The sequence below is a fragment of the Bubalus bubalis genome, chromosome 14 (assembly GCF_019923935.1).
Source record: "Bubalus bubalis isolate 160015118507 breed Murrah chromosome 14, NDDB_SH_1, whole genome shotgun sequence".
Taxonomy (NCBI): Eukaryota; Metazoa; Chordata; class Mammalia; order Artiodactyla; family Bovidae; genus Bubalus; species Bubalus bubalis.
The window spans coordinates 36,648,852-36,668,296 of record NC_059170.1 but is presented as its reverse complement, the minus strand read 5'-3'; the positions used below and the strand labels follow the sequence as shown (position 1 = coordinate 36,668,296).

At 47.0% G+C, this 19,445-nt stretch overlaps 1 protein-coding gene across 2 annotated transcripts in view; it reads right to left on the bottom strand.

The window, feature by feature from the left end:
- The window catches only part of RASSF2 (Ras association domain family member 2), a 57,458-nt gene extending 40,566 nt beyond the window's left edge, over nucleotides 1-16,892 (bottom strand). The window contains exon 1 of one of the 2 annotated variants that reach the window (XM_006047753.3): nucleotides 16,581-16,892. The gene's annotated coding sequence lies outside the window, so the exon portion shown is untranslated. Of the gene's footprint in view, nucleotides 1-8,330; nucleotides 8,464-16,580 lie in introns of those variants that run through there. The other variant, XM_006047754.3, reaches the window with a different exon arrangement.
- Nucleotides 16,893-19,445: the final 2,553 nt, after the last annotated feature.

The window sequence follows — 19,445 nt, the reverse complement described above, 5'->3', positions numbered from 1 at the left end:
CCTCTGGAATAGGAAATGTCAACCTGCTGCAATATTCTTGCCTGGAAAATTCCATGGAAAGAGGAGCCTGGCGGGCTACAGTCCATGGGGTCACAAAGAATTGGACACAACAGAGCACACACACAGATTCACTTGGCCCAATCTTTGTCTCCAGCCTGACTTCTCCCCACCTGCTTTTTCGTTTTTGTTTTGACTTTTACATTTCTTGGATTAGGAATGTTAGGAAAATACTTACACAGTCTACCATATTGTTGAACTGAAATTGCAGATAACTGATTTTAGGGCCCAAGCCCTTCTTTGTCTGTCTCAAGGATAACATCTGCATCTGTCTTCATAAACTTTCCAACCACAAATCACTGGCTACCCCCAGCCAGCAGAAGAGGGGGAAAAAAGCTAGCTAAATTTACCTACACTTTAAGGCAAACACAGAGCAAACAAAAGGCCAGAATTTAGAGTTCAGTCCAATCTTCCTTAAACAGAATATTGCTTCTCATACAAGGAAGAGTCAGAGGAAGATGACTGATGGGGCTGGGATGTGGATTCAATTGGACACTTTTGCCAAGGATGCCCACCAGTATCTACAGTCTTGAAGAGAGAGATCTGCTCAGCTAGCTAGTTGCAATTCTTCTGTCTTCTCTGTTAACAAGAATTTATGAAGCCCTTTTGGACTCCAAAATGCCTTGTAAGGATCATTTCCAAGCATCGCTTCCACATTGCCTTCAGAATACAGAACAACTCTTCACCATCTCTTGGAAGAGGGGAAAGTAAGAGAGAGGGGAAGGAGGGGGCTTCCCACATCAGCCAGCATCTCAGGCACAGAACTGAAACAGCTCACTGAGTCCCATAAAGAGAAAGGAGAAGAGAGAAAGCATGGGACAGGAATGAAAGGGCAGATTTGACACAAATAATCTTTGACATTTAAAACATATTTAAACCTACTGAACCCCACCCTGTGAACATGACCACTTAGCCCTCAAGAATTCTAAACCAGTACAACTTCTCTTTAGAAAAATGTTAAAAGATGGAATGCATGCATGTGTGTGTGCTAAGTGGCTTCAGTTGTATCCAACTCTTTGCAACTCTATGAACTGTAGCCTGCCAGGCTCCTCTGTCCATAAGAGAACACTGAAGTGGGTTGCAGTGCCCTTCTTCAGAAGATCTTTCCAATCCAGGGATCAAACCCACATCTCTTATGTCTCCTGAGTTGGCAGGCAGGTTCTTTACCACTAGCACCACCTGGGAAGCCCCATTAACTATAAAGCGTGTCTGCTAAAATGTCTAGAGACGTGAATTCTGTTGGGCTTGCAGAGTCAGGACATGAGCCTCCTAGTCACCTAGACACTGGACACTTGCTGACGCCACTAACCAATCAGTCCTCTCTTCTGGCACTTCATGCCCTAGCAGAATGTTCTGGGTTCTACTCAGCTCAATTAAATACCTGTGTGATGCCATGCAGCTTGTCAGCAGAATCTAGTACTTCGCACATGAAGACCCTTCCTGCCTGCTCCCAGGACAACTTGAGGACACAATCTTCCCTAAGATCCAAGACAATGTCTTGACAAACCAAAGGTTCCTAAGCTACTGAAGATGACGACATCCCAGCTACAGAGAACTTTCGGGGCCTGCTTTTCATGCTCTGTGAGGGTACTCCTTGTTCTCAGACCCAGGGAAACTCACACATTCCCTAAACCCTGCCAAAACTTACCTCCCCCTACAAACTGTTCCCACTATCCCTGGGTAGTGTTGAGGGGACGGCACCCACACCTCAGCCCGTCCTTCATCACAGCACTTACCACCACACAGAAACCATTAATTTAGTGTTTCTTTCTTCTCCTGAGCCTAGAGGTTTCTCTCTTTGGGCCCCAGATCCCACACTGTGTCTCTCTCCTGAAAATATTCCCATTCTCATTATTAGTTATTCAGTAACAATGGATTCAACCCTAGGAAAGCTAGCCTGCTGTTTTATGTCAAGGAATTCCTAGAGGCAGAGGATTCTTGTGCACATGAGTTATTGAGGAAGTGACTTCAGGAGAAACCTGTAAGGAAGTGAGGGAAGCAAGACTGGGCTGGGGAAGGAACTGGAGCCTAGCCACAGCCTGATCCCATGGGAGCTCTAGGGTGTGAACAACTTCATGGAACTGTCCCACCCTAAGAGAGGCAGACCAGGCCTTTGTATCTGGCACTAGTCAGTCATTGGCTGAGAGTCACCCCTGGGAGGAGGGGGTGAGTGCCGAGGCATTCCCTGAAGAGCAGTTCTCAAGACTAGGGAGCAACTGAGACTTGTCAACAGTCCACACTTATAACATGCGGTAGATAAAGGAGATTGGGTGGATACCAGCAGCGACCACCACACATGCCCCACGTTAGGGCTTGAAACAGCTCCTGGCTCTGTCACCTTCTTCCACCCACTCTCAAGCTGGGAGGAAATAGCTGCCCACCCAGCATCAATGGGTGCAATGCAAGGCTGAGCTGCAGAAACGGGGACAGATGCCCGTGCTCTGGACCAGTAAAAACCCTGCAGCTACCCTGTAGCTGTTGCACAAGGGAGTTTTTCCTTTCTCTTTTCACGGACTCTCCACTCGCAGGTGTTTCCAGACTCCCCAAGAATAAACAAGGGGCTCTCCAGGCCCTTGAAATTAACCAGCTCAACTTCCTATGAGAAGAGAAAGCATTAAATCCTTAGGAAGCTTAAGAAGGTAGAAAAGGCATTCGACATTGTCTTAAAAGAACAGCTTTGTCTGTTCTTGGTTCTTGGTTCCTCCAAATTCCTGTGCCCTCACTCCCTTTCTGTCAGGGAGCCCAGAGAACATACTGAAGCTAATCTGGTTTCAGAGCATTGCCAGGAGGCCGGCTAATCCCTACAAAGCTTCTGATTCAGCCTAGAGACCAAGTGTCTCTCATTTTATTGATCAACTGGAAAGTCCCAGAAGGCAAATAAAGAACAGAAACAGGGAAACCCCCGGCAGGAAAGCCCAGAGTGAGACGAAGAACCTCTTCAGTGGTTTCTTTGCTTCTTTGTTTCTGTCTTCCTGTTTCCAGAACCAGAGTCAGGCCCCACATCCTGACTCCCACCTCAGCTCCCCGGGTAGGATGGGAGTGAGGGAACAACAGCCAATTTATAGGACCCAGGCAGTCCCAGTCTCTAAGAAGATATAACTGGAAGAGGGAGACAGGCTTGGAAAGGGGAGGGCTTATTCCACAAAGCATTACCAGTGGGGCAAACCCCACGGAGCTATGCCCTGACCAGTGAGAAGGATATGCACTTGGCAAGGCCTCAACTGAAACCTAGGTGGAAAGGAGTAACAGTTGACCTCAAGACACACAGCATCTCGGAGGTTCTAATTCTGGGTGCTCATTTGACTCTCTTGGAGTAGGAGTGGGGTATGTTGGTGTGTGCTGTTGTGTCCAACTCTCTGAGACCCCCTTGACTATAGCCCACCAGACTCCTCTGCCGGTGGAATTTTCCAGGCAAGAATACTAGAGTGGGTTGCCATTTTCTATTCCAAGGGATCTTCCTGATCTAGGGATCAACCCGCATCTTCTGTGTCTCCTGCTCTGGCAGGCAGATTCCTTACTACCTCACCACGTGGGAAGCCAAGGGAATGGGGTAGGAGGGTTGATTTGAAATTCCTGATGTTGAGGCTGCAACTCCGACCAATTTCTTCAGACCCTCCAGGAAGAGGTCCAGGCATGAGCATTTTTAAAACCTCCCCACGTCATGCCAATGTACAACCACAGCTGAGAGCCACCATGAAATATGATGGAGATAGAGCTGTATAAACTGAGGACACCCCCAAACGCATCTCAAAGTAGTCTTTCAAGAATGGAAGGAAAAGAATTTTCTAAAAACAAATAAGTTGTCTTTTGCACCCCCCTCCCATTACCAAACTTCAAAGGGGAGAGGGGACCGCATAGAACATCCTCAAGGATGAGAAGAGATGCACAGAGCAGATGCAAGGGGCCCCATCCGGCAAACCAGGGCACCACACCACAGAAACCAGGAAGTCAGCTACAGGCACCAAATGCAAATGAAACACCAACTGGAGGCCTGCAGCTTCCCCTTTTGAGGCCTCTCTCTACCTCTTTTCTGAACCCTGCTCTGCCCTGCCCTCTGGGGACAATCTGGAGCTCCAGGGTTGGAGAAAAAAGCTCTCTGACATGGTGCTTTATACTAGAGTGTTGATCACTGCTTCATCAGGTCTCCAGAGGGACTCCACTTTATAACCAAGCAATGAAAGAGGAGATAGTGCTGCCCCTCTGCACTTCAGCTCGCTAGGATGGCAGCAGGAAGAAGTATCAATGACAAACAGGAAACCCCAGTCCTATTGCACCACATATGGAAGGAGACTTGAGCTATGGCCTGGGGCCCTGCCAAGATCTAGAGATTACAAGAGATGCCACCTGAGCCTGTCCTAGACAATGGCAAAATCTGGGCTGCCTAGGAAGCAACAGCATACTTTCCCTTCCATTGCTTTCTTCAGTAAAAGGTCCACTTTCTGGCCAAACCCACATGCCTCCTCCATTCCTTTCCCACCCCTGGTGTCCAGGCCTCCAGGGAACCACCTACAGGGCTCTCAGTCACTCTGCTCTAGAAAAGAGCACTAAACAGCACAAAAGGGAGATAAGGTCAAGTGTACTGGGTTATATGTACTCCATTTCCTCAGCTTTATTATGACTGTGAATACAAAGCTTTGCCCCTCTGCACCCAAAAAGATGTTAGAGGTTAGAGAAAAGGGAGAGGGGAAGGTAGTAAGTTGGTGCAAAAGTAACTGCAATTTTTGCATTGTTGAAATTTGCTGTTTGATCCTGGAACGCATTCTTAAATAAATGTGGTTATATGGCATCATTTTAATGCATATTTCTTGCTTTATTTATTTATTTTTGGCTAATGACTTACTATTTGTTGTTTATTTTATATTTATTTTAGATCATGGAAATGACATTAGACAAAAAGCAAATTCGAGCAATTTTCTTATTAACTTGCAACATCAACAACACATTTGGCCTGGGAACGCCTAATGAAGTGTGGTGGTGGTTCAGTAAGTTTTGTAAAGGAGACGAGAGCCTTGAAGATGAGGAATGCAGTGGCTGGCCATCAGAAGTTGACAATGACCAACTGAGAGCCATCACTGAAACTTAGAACCACATGAGAAGTTGCTGAAGAACTCAGCATTGACAGTTCTATGGTCATTTGACATTTGAAGCAAACTGGAAAGGTGAAAAAGCTTAATAAGTGGGTGCCTCATAAGCTGACTGCAAATCAAAAAAATTGTCGCTTTCAAGTGTCATCTCTTATTCTACGCAACAACAAACCATTTCTCGATCGGATTGTGGCGTGCAACAAAAAGGTGATGACCAGCTCAGCAGTTGGACTAAGATGCTCCAAACCACTTCCCAAAGCCAACCTTACACCAAAAAAAGGTCATGATCATTGTTTGGTGGTCTGTCGACAGTCTGATCCACTATAGCTTTCTGAATCCTGGTAAAACCATAACATCTGAGAAGTACGCTCAGCAAATCAATGATATACACCAAAAATTGCCATGCCTGCAGCTGGCATTGGTCAATAGAAAGGGCCCAATTCTTCTCCACCACAATATCCGAATTCATGTCGCACAACCAATGCTTCAAAAGTTGAATGAATTGAGCTGTGAAGTTTTGCCTCATCCGCCATATTCACTTGCCCTCTCACCAGCTCATGGACAGAGGAGCCTGGCAGGCTACAGTCCATGGGATCACAAAGAGCCGGACACAACTGAGGAACTTTCACTTCACTTCACTCACCAACAAACTACCACTTCTTCAAGCATCTCGACCACTTTTTTGCAGGGAAAATACTTCCACAACCAACAGAATACAGAAAATGCTTTCCAAGAGTTTGTGGAATCCCAAAGCAGGGATTTTTAAGCTACAGGAATAAACAAACTTATTTCTCATTGGCAAAAATGTGATTGCAATGGTACCTATTTTGATTAATAAAGATGTGTTTTAACCTAGTTATAATGATTTAAATTTAAAAATTTATAGTCTAAAACCACAAAAACGTTTGCACCAACCTAAATAACTGGGAAGAGGTTGGTGTGTCCTGCCTGAGGAGGGATGGCACTTTTATGCAGAGGCAGGCAGCAAAAACAACTAACAGAAGACTGGTCAAAGGAAGCCCTGATCACCTATTTTCCTCACAAATAGTGAACAGAACAATGACAACAATATTACTACGCTAATAATAAAACAACAAATGTGAATAATAGATGACTAACAGAAACGCAAGCTTACTACAGGCTAGCTATTACCTGTTTTGACTCGTTTAATGTCCATAACAACCCCATGTAGAAAGAAACCTTAATAGTCTCACTTTGCAGATGAAGCAATCGAAGCACAAAGAAGTTAAGTATTAATAACTTGTCCAAAGACACACAGTCAGGAAGACAGAGAGCTGGAGTTCAAACTCAGGACTGTCTGATGCAAAACAGAACTTATATTTGCTACAGCTGCCTTGCAGTGAAGAAGAAGTTTTCAGCTAAAAATCACCTGACCCGGCCATATTCTAGAGAAATATATATCAGAATCCCCCAGTTCAGTTCAGTCGCTCAGTCGTGTCTGACTCTTTGTGACCCCATGAATCACAGCACGCCAGGCCTCCCAGTCCATCAACTCCCGGAGTTCACTCAGACTCACGTCCATCAAGTCAGTGATGCCACCCAGCCATCTCATCCTCTGTCGTCCCCTTCTCCTCTTACCCCCAACTCCTCCCAGCATCAGGGTCTTTTCCAATGAGTCAACTCTTCGCATGAAGTGGCCAGAGTACTGGAGTTTTAGCTTTAGCATCATTCCTTCAAAAGAACAGCCAGGACTTTCTCACTTTAAAGATGAGGAAACAGAAGGTTATGTGACTTGTCCAAGGTCACAGAGCTGACATGAACAGTGCTCCTTCTCTGGTACCTTGGCTAAGCACTGGGCATGAGGGGCTCCAAGGAGGACAGGCAGCTGGAGGCTGGCTTCAGCTGCTGGCCACAGAATGCCCCAGAGTCCTGGGGAAGACAGGTGAGTCAGTGACTGGCCTGGCAGACAACCTGCAGGAAAAGCAGACCCTGCAGGGGATAGAGATCCCATCCAGAGACCTGGGTACTTGCAACGTCACAGGGCCATGAATGCCCAGACATATCTCACCCTCTGTCTACAGAACAAGCTATTCCTCACACTCATGGGCCCCGCAAACTGCCTGCTCCTCGTTTTGGAAAATGCCTGGGGGTCTAACAACAGGTCCAAGGCCCCTGAGGACAGGCAACCTCACTCCTATCCCTGGAGAAGCCTCTGTCTGGTACACCTGCCAGATGAGTACATGAGATTCAGCAGGTGGTCAAGTGGGCTCCCTCATGCCAGGAGCATGGTCTGCAAAAGCCCCAGCTCCTTCCACTGACAGCTTGGGCATTGATCCTTCTTGCTCAGGCCTTTTGCACACTGGTCTGAATTCTTCAGTGTGCCTGTGGAAGCTCTGAGGAAATGGTCTGTTTCCTGCTAAGAAGACCTGTCTCCTACTCCCATGCTAGTAGGCAGGTGGCCAGGTGAGTGACCTGGAGAGTCACAACAAGCAATCACACACCCCCCCCACACCCGCTCTCCTAAACAATCACCTCACAGGCCCAGATGAGCAACTACTTGTTTATAGGGAAGTCTCATCTACATCCACAAGTTTTTGACTTTCTGGATGCATATTTAGAAGGAAACCCAAAGACCCTTAGCTTCATGTCAAATAAGCAGGGTGTTGGAATGGGACCAAAAAGACATAAAGGAAGCAAAAACTCCATACAGAAAAAGCTCTATGTGTGTGAATGTGTAGGTGTAGATGTGTGAGGAAATGTATAGGTGTAAATGTGTAAGAGAGTATGCATGTGTAAATGTGTAAGTATCAGTGTGAGGGAGAGTGTAAGTAAGTGTGCAAATGAATGTGTAGGTAGGGGTGTATGACAGAGTGTATGGAGAGAGAGGGAGTGTGTGTGTGTGTGTGTGTGTGTGTGTATAAAGAACTTTTACTATAGCTCAGAGAACCCACAAGACTTAGAAAGATAACTTCCAATATCTACAGACCTCCAGGGAAGGCCCTAGTCACCTCTTCCTCCCTAAAGCAGCACCTCCATCACCTTCACCCAAAGGGGTTCTGCCAAGATGTGTCCCCTCACAGGATAAAACTCAACAAAGTGCAAAATTCCATATAACTGACTTGGCATGAGGAAAGAATGGGAAGTTGGTGGAGGCAAATAAGACTAAGCATTCCTTGACCTGCATTTCTCAAAACCGAGGGTTATTTTATGGGATATTTAAAATCCTACCTTCCGAAGGGCAAATTAAGCTCTCCTCCAGCCCAATAATTACAAGATTCAAGTGGAGCCCTGTCTCACAGGGAGGGCCCAAGATCTGTGTCACCCCTCGTGCTCTGAGCCTCCACTTGCCATCAGCTTGGCAGGGAGTGCTGGCTTACCCAGGCCAAGCTGGGAGGTGGCTGCCAATGCCCCACTTCCTACAAGCACAGGTTTCTCTCTGGCCACACTTCCTGTTTACTGAGTGCTTCTCTGAGACTCATCTCTGACCTCACATCCCCTTCCTAAGGATACCCCAGCGGTCCTTCCCTTTTTTGGTGCTACTTACTGAGACTCAGCTTTGTGTGCAGAGATCTTAGGGTTTCCCCTCCTTGCTTCCCCGGAGCCAGGATAGGAAACGCAAAAGCCTAAAGTGCTGGCTTCCTTCACCCCCAGGTATGGGCAGGTTCCTTGCCCTTGGAAGCAGTAAGGAAGGGCAAGCAGAGGAAGGGTCCAGCAAGTACTGAGCCTCCCCCTGGGGGCAGCCATGGTGCGGCATCTTATATCCACCCTTTCTTAACCTCGTTAACACCCTACAGTATATACAGGCAGGGAAATTCAGCCTCACAGCAGATCTTGGACCCAGGAGAGACAGCTCATCCAGGGGTTTCCAGAACATTTCCAGGAGGCTCAGGGGAAGTTTTACACAAAACCACTTTCACACTCTCCTCCTCCTGTCCTGCAACCAGCTGACTAACCCTAAAGAAAAATCAGCACCATGAAAAACTGAACTTCTCAAAATGGTCTTCAAAGGCCATTTCTGTAAAGTCTTTTCACTTCCCCCTCACTGTCTGGGATTCAAAGAGCAGCTGGGCAGAGAGAAAACAGACAGAGCCAGGTAAAGTAATTTCCAGAGAGCACAGTACGTACATCTGTCCCTCCCAGACCTACATTTTCTCAGCAACTTGCTGGAGGGCGGGCAGTTTCCTCTGGGAGCTTGATTAATGAGGAACTTAAAGCATTTTCCATAGAACAAGGCGTCCCACAGCAAAGCCACTTGACCTACTCCCTTGACCCCTGAATACAGTCACGCAACCTAGTACCCAGGTTCTGGGGACTGACGCTTCCTGATGTCCTCTCACCTCAGACCAGACTGAAACACACATACATACCACCTCCCCTGCCTCCACTCCTCTGCTCCCTGTCCCTGATTATCCTGTCAAATACACAACCCACCATACACACAAGAGAGCAATCCTTGGCCCAGATGTCTATAAAAGCTTGCGTGGAGCTTTAGGAAGAGGGAACTGGTTATCTGAGGCCACTACCCTTTTCCCAGAGTACTTAGGATCTCATGGACTCCACCAGTTAAAGTCTTCTCTGCATCCCAGGCAGGCTGACGCTGCCTGTGGACAAAGCATTCAGCAGCCGCCACAGGTGCCATGGTGGGTATTTAGTAAGTTGAGCTGAGCCACAGGATCTGGAATACACAAAGGATGTTTCAAATAGAAAGGCTGAGGCTCTCATTCTCATTCTTTAAGGAAGATGGTATCAACAATCCAACTTCCATCTGGTTTGGACCTTACTCACTACAGGACAGCTGTTAGGTTTAAGGCACAGTAAACCCCAAGCACACTCTCTGTCCCACCACCACACACAAAAAACCCTGGGATATGATGATTCAGCAGTAGAGGCCTGGGGCCCAAGGCCCAGCTGCTAGCAACCAGCAAGTCCCAAATGTGATTAGTTGTGATGCCCACTGGCTGTCCACCTTTGTTCTGCTCGGCTGAGATGGAGGTCAGACCCTGACCCCCATCCCAGGTGATGGCAGCGGAAGCAACAAGGATGGCCAGGTCCTTGTGGCCCAGTCTGAAATGAAAATGCAAGAGACCAAATACCACAATTCCCTTCAGGGCTTCCTTGTTCCTTTTCTTCTTTTATACGAGTAAAATGGATTTTTTTTTTTTAATTTTAAAGATATAGAAAAGCAAAAATATTGAGATCAACAAAAGGACAATTACAGTACAATTCCACTCTTAAAAGAAACCTAGAGTAGGCAAACTCAAGAAGATGTTAACAGAAGTTACCAGCAGCTGGGGTGTTAGTGTTCAATGGTATAGAGTCTCTGGAAAAGTTCTGGAAATGAATAGCGGCTGTGGTCATACAACACAGTGAATGCACTCGATGCCATTGCTATGGTCTGAATGTTTGTGTCCTCTCCCAACTCATATGCTGAAATCCTATGATGGCATTAGGGGCAGGGGTGGCGGGGGTGGGCTTTGGGAGGTAATTAGGTCACAAAGGTAGAGCCATGAATGGAATTAAAGGAGACCCCCAGCTGCTTCTGCCACAGGAGTGTATAATAATAAGTCTGTGATCTGGAAGAGGACCCTCACCTGACCATGTTCACAGCCTGATCTGACTCCCAGCCTCCAGAACTGTGAGCAGTAAGTTTCTGTTTTTTATAAGTCACTCAGTCTGTGGCATTTGTTATACAACATAGCTCAAATGGACTAAAACAGCCACTGAACTGTACACTTAAAAATGGTTAAAAAGGTGAATTTTATATTGTGCATATTTTAAATACAATAAAAAATTGAAAATACTTAATATAAGAAAATGTAAGATTAAAATCTTCCAAAATTCCACCAGTCAACGACAATTACTGTTAATATTTTTCCATATACCCTTTCAGAGGCAAATATAAATGGACCTTACAAAACCAGCACATTGTTTGGAAATGGCAATTGAAGAAAATGGCAACCCACTTCAGTATTCTTGCCTTAGGAATCCCATGGACAGAGCCTGGTGGGCTACAGTCCATGGGGTCGTTAAGGAGTTGGACACAACTGGATGACTGAACAAGAACAACAACAGCACAATGTTTGGTAACCTACTCTTTACAAATGTATATTTTCCCACGTTAACAGATACATATCTATATCCTAAATATTTTGTAATCACATGGTATTTTAATGTAGAGATACACCATGATTAACAAATTTACTATTTGGGGGCATTTAGTCTCCATTTTTGGTTTTATTATTATTATAAACAATGTTTCACAGGACATTGCTCATGCACATATTTTTCTGCACGTGTCCAATTCCTCTGGGTGGAATTGCTGAATCAGGGACACCCTCAGAAGGATTATCAATAGAGCCTTATGAGTAAAACCCAACCAGGAATGCTGAATTCTGTCATATAGAAGTCTCTTCTTCCACATGAACTTTTCCTGGATTCCATGTGGGTGTCTACAACTTTGCACAGTGGTTCAGGAAAGGGCGTATCATTTCCATATCCTCTTTACCCACTCCCCAGTCCTGTGGGGACATATCATGCCTAGGTCATTAAGTGAAACTGGCACACAAGGAAGGCAAAATTTACTGAGATGGTTCCACTGAAATCTCCTGTGCCAGCAGGAAAGACTATAGTAAAACTAAAACTCTAGGATGGCCCAGTGCTGGGTGCCCCATGGTGAGTAACCTCTGTGTAGACACATGAAAGATTTTCTTTTGTTAAAGGTTTTTTTTGTATGGACAGAAGGAGATTGCAATGGACTCTTCTTGAGGAGACCAGGGATTAGAAGGGACCTGTGGAATCATCTAATCTCTACCCTTGGAGGAGAGGAAATCAAGGCTCCACCCCAAAACTCATAGCATAGACATTTCAATAATTTTTAACTGAACCCCATAAGTGTCTCATACACAATGATTCAGTCAGTTTAGGGCACAGTTGAACATACCCAAATTTTGACACCTAGTACAATTCTTTTTTTTAAAATATTTTGGGCCATGTTGCATGGCTTCTGGAATCTTAATTCCCCAAACAAGGATCCAACCCATGCCCCCTGCAGTGGAAGCACAGAAGTGTGGAGTCTTAACCACTGGACTCTGCCAGGGGAGTTCCGACACCTAGTATTTCTTTTTACCTAGTAATTACCTGCTGCTGCTGCTAAGTTGCTTCAGTCATGTCCGACTATGTGTGACCCCATAGACGGCAGCCCACCAGGCTCCCTCGTCCCTGGGATTCTCCAGGCAAGAACACTGGAGTGGGTTGCCATTTCCTTCTCCAATGCATGAAAGTGAAAAGCGAAAGTGAAATCGCTCAGTTGTGTCTGGCTCTTTGCAACCCCATGGACTGCAGCCTACCAGGCTCCTCCATCCATGGGATTTTCCAGGCAAGAGTACTGGAGTAGGCTGCCATCGCCTTCTCCTAGTAATTACCTAGGTAATTCTTATCCTCCTCACCTGTGTACAAAATCGGAAATTAAGACCCTGATCACATCCAGTCCAGTCAAGGCCAGGTGTTGCTGGAGCTGGCTCCTACTGGCTCTCGAGCCCCTCTCTCCAAAGCATAATTCTTCACGGTCCACCACAATACCCATTCCCAAATCCATCATAGCCTCACCTGTACTATTCAAAGAGCCAGCAAACATTTGCCGGATGCTCGCTGTGTCTGAGCACATGTCACAGTGAGACAGTTATCATTTCCATCATTCAGTTGGGGAAACTGAGACTGAGAGCCCTTTTTTTTTCTTCTCACTTTTTTATTAACTCAACCATATTTAAAAGGAATCCAAGATGTCAAAAGCATTTTGCAGGATGCTACTGAAGTATCAATCAAGGACTCAGCTCTCAAATTGCACAAGGTGAGAGAGAGACAACAATGGAACAAGGAAAAAAGGGATGGGCAAAATGTGAATGAGAATGCAAAAGATGGGGCTATACTCCCATGGGGCACAGTCAGAGAACAATTTCTGGATGCAGTGACATTGGAAGTAGCTGGAAACGTGGCCCCAAGCTTTTCAGGTCCTTGTGGGTGGGAGGAATCTTCCACTTTTTATCAGAACCGAGGTTTATCTTTATTTTTTCCATTATGGTTTATTATAGGATATTGAATATAGTTCCCTGTGCTGCACAATATGACCTGGTTGTTTATCCATTCTACATATAATAGTTTTCATCTGCTGGTCCCAAACTCCTAATCCAACCCTCTCCTGCACTCCTCCCCTTTGGCAAGATCTATTCTCTATGAAGAGGCAAAGACTTAAAATGACTTTTAACTACAAACTAAAGACTTAGGTTGGTTCCCCCAGAGGTTGACCATAGGACAAGGATTCAAGTGCAAGTGGAAAGGGAGTGGGAAAGTGAAAGAGGGAAGGGAAGGCAGCCAGTGACGGGAGTCAGTTATTATTATAAGCAACTGTGAAATGGTCTTACTAAGCAACTCTGAAAGACAGCATAGAATATGCCCCAAAGCTGCCCCAGCAGAGAAGTGAGGGAGCTGGAGCATTTATACACTTGCTCCCAACAGCACTGGTTGAGGTCAAGGGAACACAGAATGGATGCTGACAGCATCTATTCCATTGCCCAAGATTATGCAGCTAGAAAATCTGAAAGCCATTCAAACTCCAAATCCAATACCTTTTTCATTATAGAAAGGAGTAATCAAACTAAGACTATGGGCAAAGTGCCATGCTGGTAAAAGTAAATGTATTTGCCAAATGACTTTGGTGTAACATGTCCAGGGAAATAAAATGTATCTTTTTGCTAATTTTTATCAATATAAGGATTAGGAAAAGCCCTTCTAAGTCACTTTGCTCATCCCACAAGAATTAACTAAATGCCCGTTCCCTGCCCCTTCTTCAGTGAGAGGTTGCCTTCTCTAGTTCAGTCACAGCTGCCTTGGGCAGGAATTCTACAGCCTCAAGCAGTCATCCTTGAGCAGCTGTATCAAACTCTGATTACAGGCTCCAGAGTCTACCATCCAAGGGATGATTAAAAATGACCTCCTGGCCACCTAGCCAATGGAATCTGGAGGATGTTCCTGTTTACTGCCCTCTGCTTCCCCTCTGCCTCCCGCTCCATCCCCTCCCCCACCACGTCCTCCATAGGAACCCACAAATAATCAAACAATTGAAGTCAGCAATCATGGGCCTGTGGTAGCTAACCCAGCCTTAAGGATTTATTTAAAATTCTTCTGGAGAGGCAGGGAGTATTTAAATAGCACGGTATGTCACTGGGATAAATAACTGGACCATATTGTGATGAGTAGTGGGATGAGCGAGGAGGTGCAGAAAAGGACAACTGCTCTAGTTTTATAAACCCTATAAATTGCAAGCATGGCTTGAAGACAGACTGATGTCTTGTTCCATCCCCCAAAACACTGCTGAGACCTTCCCAGTTTCTCACTCTGGGCAGAGGAAAAGGAACGTGGACAAATCCTGAGACTGCTCTTGGGATCGTCCAGTTTCCCCAAGCTCTCCAAGGGATTCTCTGATAATCTCGTCCCACCTCTGCATGAACCCCAGAGAAGTGGACTCGAGCAGAGTGAAACCACTCTCAGGAGGGTGGGGACGCTGCCAGCTAGAAATACAGCAGGGGCAGATACTGCACAGGCCCTGGCCTGCTCGGCCAGGTACAGAGGGCATATTACCTTCCCCTGGAGAAGGATGTGACTAGGGGCTCCAGGTCCCCTGGCCTTCTCTCAACCAAAGGTCCCCCAAAGGTGTCCTCATCATTCTAACCGGATTTCACCAGCATAAAAACAAGGACAGAGGAACATGGGGTATTTTTAGGTTGCATGTCAAAGATCTACTCAGTACTCCACTTCTGCTCTCCCTTTTTCTGAAGGAGGAGCAGGATTCACCTTCCAGCTTTATTAGCACAGGGAATCCTGAATTGAACCAGCCCAGACTCCCAGGTGTCTCTACCTCCTTACCCCAGGGCAAGAACTACCCTCTTTCTAAAGCTATCCTGCCTCTCTGAGCTCAGCCATCCTTTGAGGCCCTCTTCCATCCCCCTGAGCCCACTGGATTGCTGCAGTTTCCAGGCATCAGGCTGACCTGTTCAGAGAAGAAAGCACAGTTGCTGCCCATACTCATGGCCTTACTCCAGAGTCTCTGATCCCAAATGGGCACCTTGCAGGCTGACTTCAATTTTAGTCCCTGAAACACTGAATTTGGACACAAGTTTAAAACAAGCAAACAAACAAACAAAACCTCTTCTCAAACAACGTAATATAGCTTAGCCACAAGAGGTTTAATTCTTCAGACCACCTGAAGAAAAAGTTTCCAGTAAGTAAATGTAGATTGATGAATAAAATAAATCCAACCCCAGATTCTTCAACCAGATGCTCTGGAAAGAAGGCCCCTGGTTCTGTCTCACAGCTGTTTAAAAGAATCATTGTTTCTAATTCTTTCTTCCCATTGTACCAAGATCAATTGTGACAGGAATTATTTGTCAGCTCATTGGTGCCTACATTCGACTCATCACATGTAAAGTACATACTATGAACTTGGCCAGCTCTAGACAACTCTGTTCTCTGGGAGAACAAGCTCTAGGGATCCAGATTCCACACACCTGGGAATAAAGTGCATCGCAGGGTTCAGAAGCCTGGCCCTCAGTTCCTTCTGTCACTGAGGGGCAGAGGTGCAGTGAGCAACTCAGGACCCAAAGAGCACCCCAGGATAAAATGGAGCCGCATGTCTCCCTGTCAGGCCACTGTGCCTCTCTCTGTCCCTAGGGCTCTTCCAGCTTAGGAACTGAGTGCAATGCAGGCGCTCAAAATGCAGTGGTGGCCAGAGTCGGCCCAAGGCACTTGCCTTTTCAGTGAGAGAGAACGCAAAGCCGAGGTTCTCAACGACCTCAGGCTCTGGAGGCAGGCCAAGAGCCGGCAAAGGGGAAGTGTAAGGAGGACCCAGGGCCCCAGCGCGTCCAACGCCCTTCTGAAGGCCAAGGGAGGCTCAGGCGCTGTTGGTTGGAACTCGCCTCCAGGGAACCCTCGGTTCAGTCGGGAAGAAGAGAACCGGATTAGGATCGGACACCACCACCCACCCAAGCCCCCGGGCTGTCGGGGCCTGACGTCCCTGCACCTGCCCGCCCGGCAACTTCTCGCCAGGGAGTCCTGGGGGACCCCGGGAATAAGGTGGCGGGGGGCTTCCTGACGCCGCCCTTGGCGCGGAGAGAAGGAAGAACCCCCCAGGGAATCGAAGGGGAAGGACGAGCCTGGACCACAACTCTGTCCCTCAGAAGGCGGGCTGGCCGGGGTTCCGCGCCTACGCGGCCCCAGCGGAGTCCGCACGCCCTGGAACCCCCAGCGTCTGGGAAAGGAGAGAGGAGAACAGGCGCTGAGGGACTGAAGGGCTGACACGGAGGAAGCGGGGGACACTGCCAGAGAACTTTCTGCCGGGGGAGAGAGGACCGCCCAGTGCGCCACACCTCGCGCCCCGCAACTTGCTCCGGGAGCCTCGCTCCCAGCCGCCCGCGCCCCGCGCCTTGCCTGCGTCCGGAACCGGCTGCATCTCGCGCGCGCTGCGGGGACCGTGGAATTGGAAAGTAGGGGGGCGGGGGTGGCCGCGGAGCTCGTTCAGCAGTCGGCGGGCCAGGCTCCCTAGCAGCTCGGCAGAGCTTGCTGCAGCCGCGTAGTTGGGGGTCGGGCGCCCCGCCCCCCTCCGCCCTTTTTCGTCCTCTCTCCCGCCCCTCTGTCTTTATCTGCCTCTATCGGATCTGACCGCCCTCCCTTACTCTTTTCTCTAGCTCTCCACCTCTCCCTCCACCCTGCTTCCCTGGCCTTTCTTCTTCCCCCTCCTCTCGCGGCCCCCCGCCCCCTGGGGGCGGGGCTTCTCCCCTCCCTCCCAGACAAAGCTGTGGCTGCGCGTCGCCTCCTTCCCTCCTGCGAGTCGGGGCTCAGGCTGCAGGCGCCTCTTCCGGCCTGGGGTGGAGGGGTAGAAGTAAGAGGGTGGGGAGGATGAGCTGGCTCATTCACTGCATTCTCCAAAACCTCCGAAGGGGATGTAGTCTTGGCCCTTGACTCGCTCTGGACCGTGATAGCCACTCCCAGAGATCAGTCGCTCTGCCCCGCGAAGCCCTCGTCGAGCGCCCTGAATTCCCCAAGCAGAGAATATGGGATATTTTTTTTCTAACACCTGCTTATTCCAGACAGGGTTTGAGCTGAGCAAGGCCCCTTGGACTTCGCGGGCTTTCACGGGCTGGCACACATGACAGCAATATGCAGGCCAAGTTTCTTTGTCCTCCTCTCATCTCCCCCTCTTAGCCATCCCTGAGCCTCCATGGCCTCACAGTGTACAGGGATCCCTAGAGCACCCCAGATGAGGGGCACCTTATCTGTTCCCTCCTTATCGGAATTCTCCCCCAGCCCCACAAACATACTATGGGCTTCCTGCAATGCAGGAGACCTGGGTTCTATCCCTGGGTCGGGAAGATCCCCTGGAGAAGGGAATGGCAACCCACTCCAGTATTCTTGCCTGGAGAATTCCATGGACAAAGGAGCCTGACGGGCTATAGTCCATGGGGTCCCAGAGTCAGAGATGATTGAGCGACTAACATACATACTCCAGCCCTGTAGAGTTGATCTCCAGGCCTTTTGGTGTCAGAGACTAAGGGTTAAACTATACCTCAGGGTACAGCTGGGTCAGCTCATCCCTCCTGGAAGCCAGACACACTTTATAAATTCATTGTTCGGTGCATGGAATGTGTTTCCCTTAGAAACAATGTTATAAATGGTGATCTGCTTCCCAGGCTGGCCACAAAAGTCTTTTGAATCCAAAATGCAGCTGAAGGTTAGTGGTGAAAACTGTGTCAGCTACCCCAGAACAAGGAGACCACTGATCAACTTTTTCTATAGGAAAAAACTCTTCTGGTTCCTTCCCAGTGAGCTGTAAAACACAAAGCTCAATCATTAATCTCCCCTCCCCCACCCCAAACTTTGAAGTTAATTCTCAGTAAGCTTCTTTGCTTTGCAGGTAATAGGAGCACGTTCAGGGAAATGTATTATGAGGACATAAGGATTTCCCTCCAGCATTAAGGTCAAAATTACAGGCAGAGCTTCGTAAGAAGCAAATACAGAATTTGAAGGGCTTCCAGTAACCCAGAAAGTCTTCTCTGAGAAGCCAACTCTTCTCTTTCATCATAGACTGGCCTTCCCTGCACCCCAGACATATGTCAAAGAGTGGCCATCACTTCCATCACTGGGGCTTATCGCTCCCGTTGAAGAAAGCAGCCAGATAAGTTTTTCATGGTTTCTTGCAAACTTCAACCCCCAGGAGGCACATGACCTCAAAGAAGCAGCAGAAAAGTATTTCTAGAGCCATCCTCCAGTAGAAATACAATGCATGCCCACAGATGCAATTTAAAACCTTCTAGTCACATTAAAAATAGTAAAAAACAAAAAAAGTGAAATTAATTTTAATAATATTTTATATAAACCGACATAACCAAAATATTACTATTTCAATGTGTAGACAATATAAAGAAAGTTATTCATAAAATATTTTACATTCCATTTTTGTACTAAGGTTGAAATCAGGTATGTATTTACACTTCAGTTCAGTTCAGTCACTCAGTCGTATCCAACTCTTTGTGACCCCATGAACCGCAGCATGCCAGGCCTCCCTGTCCATCACCAACTCCCAGAGTCTACCCAAACCCATGTCCATTGAGTCAGTGATGCCATCCAACCATCTCATCCTCTGTTGTCCCCTTCTCCTCCTGCCCTCAATCTTTCCCGGCATCAGGGTCTTTTCAGAAACTCTCAATTTGAGCATTAAATTTTGAAATAAAAATTTAAAAATACTTGATCTGTATTAAGGTTTTATGAAACTTTCACTTGAAAAAAGTATATTCACATGTACCCAAGTTGTTCCAACATGCTTAAAATTTCCCAATAATTGAATTATCAGTTTTTAAATTTGTTTTAATAATTAAGCTTACATAAACTTAATATTCAGTTCCACTAGTCACATTTCAAGTGCATAATAGTGACATGTGGTTAGTAGCTACCATATTGGGACTGCATAAATTTAAAGAGCAAGGAGGTCACTGAGGAGCTTGGAGTCTCAAAGCTGATTTCCCTTTTCTCTTTAGCGAAACAGTGACAGAAGTATCAAGCATGGTCAGAGAAAATGATTTTCAACATTGTTCTATCTTCCCCTGTAACATCTCAAGAGGCAGACTTTGTCTACTGAGATCAGAGTTCTACTTTGTGCCTGGGAAGAAAAGCAGGAGATGCAGAGAAGTCAGGAGGTCCAAAGCCTACTCTTCAATTGCACTGTTTTCTGGGGGAAGGGAAGAAGAAGTAGGGGATATAGACAGTAGGAAATGCTACAACTTCTATGTTTGTGATTTC